The sequence below is a fragment of the Gorilla gorilla genome, chromosome 21, assembly GCF_029281585.2.
Source record: "Gorilla gorilla gorilla isolate KB3781 chromosome 21, NHGRI_mGorGor1-v2.1_pri, whole genome shotgun sequence".
In the NCBI taxonomy this organism is placed as follows: domain Eukaryota; kingdom Metazoa; phylum Chordata; class Mammalia; order Primates; family Hominidae; genus Gorilla; species Gorilla gorilla.
In genome coordinates this window covers 32,263,313-32,267,288 of record NC_073245.2, presented here as the reverse complement: position 1 = coordinate 32,267,288, position 3,976 = coordinate 32,263,313, and the positions used below count along the sequence as shown (strand labels likewise).

General features: G+C 37.1%; 1 long non-coding RNA gene across 1 annotated transcript; it reads left to right on the top strand.

The window, feature by feature from the left end:
* Positions 1–233: 233 nt before the first annotated feature.
* Positions 234–2,666, top strand: LOC109024318 (uncharacterized). Its single transcript, XR_002003793.4, has 3 exons — positions 234–362; positions 491–552; positions 2,364–2,666. It is a non-coding gene; the product is annotated as an uncharacterized lncRNA (long non-coding RNA).
* The last annotated feature ends 1,310 nt before the right edge of the window (positions 2,667–3,976 follow it).

Genomic DNA, 3,976 nt, shown 5'->3' with positions numbered 1-3,976 from the left:
GCAGCTGAGTCCTGATTGGTTGAGGCAGCTGAACAATGATTGGTTGAGAAAGGGCTCAGCTTCAACCAAGTCCCAAAACTGAACACAAGTGTCGGTTTTCAGGGAACTCAAAGTGTGTGTGAGAGACATCTAGTCAGCAAATAGCTGCTTGGCTTTATTTTAAATTTGGGCCCAGTTTACCAATATAACTCTATTTACATTTGGGATCCATCTTTATGAATTGGCTCTTTCAGGTTCATATTTAGTCACATCTTATAATGAAACAAACCGTCTCTAGAACGTATGCATTTGAGCACTCCAGTACTCGAGTATCCAAGGAAGGTGAACCAGCCCAGGAGTCCTGTAAATAGCCATCCTTCCAAGTCAGCACATAAAATTGGAGGTGCAGCTTCAGAAGAAGGCTAGATCTGCCTTTACCCAGAACAGTGAGTGACGTTTGATAAAAATGAAGAAATAATGACAAGAGAAAATATTGTCTCAATTGTATCAGATTAACCGAAACCATTAACGTCAGAGCTTGATGGAACAATCACCCATCATTTTAAACAAAATGTAAGTCTACTTTGGTGGCTTCCCCATAGGCCCAGAGGGTGCTGGATGCGGATCTTGTCATTCATGTCCTTGAACAGGGAACATTTCTCATAAGATTTCCAACTGGCAGATATGGAGGGGAAAAGAACATTCAGCAAATTATAGCCAAGAAACTAAGGACAGAAGTGAGCCACCCACACCTGATTCTTAGCCCTTAATCTCCTAGATTCCTGAGATCTGAATCAATAAATGTTTGAGGTTATGGCCATTTTTTAGAACTTTTGCTTAAGCAACTTGTTTAAAGTTCAAGAAAGAAGCAAAGTGAATATTTCCCTATTAATGAAAATTCATATTAAAGATTTTGAAGGCTTTCCACTGTTTACAGAGTAAAGTCAGGACATTTCAGGAGGACCTGAGAGGTCTTTCATGCTACTGCTTCTTACAATCCCCAGCTGTATCTTCGTGTTAAATTTTATCTGTTTCCTGTTCTGCCCCTACCTCCTTTTGAGGGTTTACTCTTTAGAATACAGCAAAACAGGAAAATTATCTGCTAATGGTCGAAATAGGAAGTAGTATAAGCACTTCAGAGGGCAATTTGGCTATCATCTAGTAAAGTTCATCTTCATGAGATACTCTGAGACCTACCCATTTCTCTTCCAAAAATAAGCCCTAGAGAAACCTCTGCCTTGCACAAGGAGGAAGGTATGAGAATGACCACTGAAGCTTTTAAAAAATACTTTAAAATACAATCAAAATGTTTATTCATTGGTAATGGATAAACAAATTGGGGATATGTTTTAACTACTACACAGTTATTAAAATAAATACACTAAATCTACTTATTTTAGCATAGATGAATTTCTAACATCTAGTGTTGGGAAATAAAAGCAAGTTGAAAATATTATGCATAAAATAATTCCTTATTCATGTAAACTTTAAAAAACAGAAAGCAACACCATATACAATGGTTACTTACACATGTTATAAATTTTAAAATATTATTTGAAAAGATGCGAACCACCTTCAAGACAGAGGTCAGAGGTCTTTCTGGGTGAGAGAAGCCAGTGAGATGAGGGAAAGTTACTGTGCCGGCTAACATTGTACTTTTTTTAACGTTCAAACAAATATGGCACCTTTATTTTGAATATTAGTTTGAAAAATGTAAGTGTTGTTATGAGTGTTTGTAATATTAATCAAAAAACTAAAATTTTTGAAATATTTGATAATTGTAAAAAAACTGTAAAAGAACTAAACAGATTTAATAGAACAGTAAATAGAAAAAGGCAGTGGTTGCAATATTAATATAAAATAATATAGAATTAAAAGGTTAAATCCTAAATGGAAAAAACTTTCATTTTGTTTCCACCTCCTATTTTAATTTGTATCTTCTCTGGCTAGAATTTTATTAATTCTTTAACCTTTTATTATATTGTATGTGTTTTTATATACCAGCTCACATCCTTTGTAGAATGAGGCACAATACAAATGAACAAACAAGACATCCAACTCTTTTTGTATCGGCATAATTGAAACAAGTCTGACATTAATCCTAGTGCTTTTGAAGTGTGTTATATAACTCCTACTATCATTTTGGCTGTTTTAATGATGTAGAAAGGATCAATGTCCATCCTGGCTAATGGATAAATCTTTCCAGACACTTAGGATACAGTCAGCAAATCTTTTATCTAAACATGGTAAATATTTTAGGCTTTACCAGCAGGAAGGTCTCTGTGCAACTTGATGCTGCTGTTGTAGTGGGAAAGTGGCCATAGATAATACGTAAATGAATGGGTGTGGCTGTTTACTAATATAGCTTTATTTACAAAACCAAGCATCAGGCTGAGTTTGACCAAGAGCCAGGATTTACCACCTCTGACTTAGGACATAGGACCCTCCGAGGGATTTTACAAGCCATTCTGAGGAACATTTTGGGTCTTGTGCTCAAGGAAATGGCTTCTTCAAGGATTCCACAAGATAAGTTATACCCTCAGTTCTTTGCTTTACATGGACAAGAGCTTTGACCTCCAAAACTGGGTGAAATGAGACTTTTGCTTGTATTTTAAGCAGCTCTTCATATGTATAATTTCCTTTTGCCCCATTGAGAAGAGTACATCATAATTTTCAGAGAATTCAAACTTTCTTTTCAGTTTTTAAATCTGTGACTTGGATACATCTCAGGGAAATTCTGCCCAAGAACCAGTGGAGACCAAACTGGGATGAGAAGACACATCGACAGTGATTTACCCAAGATGGGGTTTATTTAGTAGCACCAACTGCCAGTCCTTCCCATACAGATGCCTATGGGGCAGACAGATAGGAAGACAGCAAGCCACTCACAAACATGAATAGAAAGGGAGAAATGCTCGTTCATTCCTTGTTTCTTTCATTCATTTCACCAATATTTACTGAGCACTTACTATGGTCCAGACCATGTTGGGCATTGAGGATATGAAGCGAACAAGACAGTCGTTGTCTTTCCCTTATAGGACTTACACCAGTATCTCTGCTCTAGAGATTTGGATAGAGAGTGTCAAATATGAAAACATGCCAGGGGGCTCATTTAGCCCCAGTTTTTACCCAGATTAATGGCTGATCAGAAAAGAAAGGCCAAAGCACAATTCGGCTAGCATATACATAAGCCACAAATGTAACAATTCAAAGCCATCTGATGGACATGAACACCAAAATGTGAGAATTTGAGCATACTAAATAAATTGTTAATTCTACTATAGAAACTCCTTCTATCTGGAATTCAAGGAGAACTTTTACTTAAATATGAGTAGAAATACTTTTATGATTATGGCTTAATGTATTAGCATACCAGCTGACCTCAGGCAATTTGGTCATGCAAAACTCTTAGGGTTTTTTTATTTTGTTTTGTTTCTGTTTTTGTTTTGGTAGAAAATGGCAGCTTTTAAAGAGGTTAGAGGTGGCTGAGCATTCACTTCTCCCCCTACAATCTGGCTAGTAGACTCTAAGGAAAGCTAATTTCAAAGAAAACTCTGACACATCCAGCTCTTTTCAGTTGAGGAGTTATTATCAAGCAAGCACAGAAGCAGCTCATACAATTTGTTCTGTGAGCTCACTGAAGTCTCAGGCTTCTGTCCTGTTAGGTGCTCAGACCTTGCTTGGAAGGTCACTTGAGATAGACACCCGCAATTCCACAGAGGGGCTTCTGCTAACCGTGTGGACAGCTTCAGGCAGGCAGAGCCCTGGGGATTCCTGGCTGGACACAGAACCATAAAAAGATCAAGATTCAGGCAAAATCACCAAATATCATTGATCCTTTGGTTGTTTATACCCTGTTATAATACAGGGGAGTATTTCCATAATATTTTAGCCAATCCACATACTTTGATTACCTTCAATTTCACCAAAAGAGAACACTTTTAAGCATGCATCAGCTTATTAACAAGCCACAAGTTTAACCCAAATCTGCATGCTA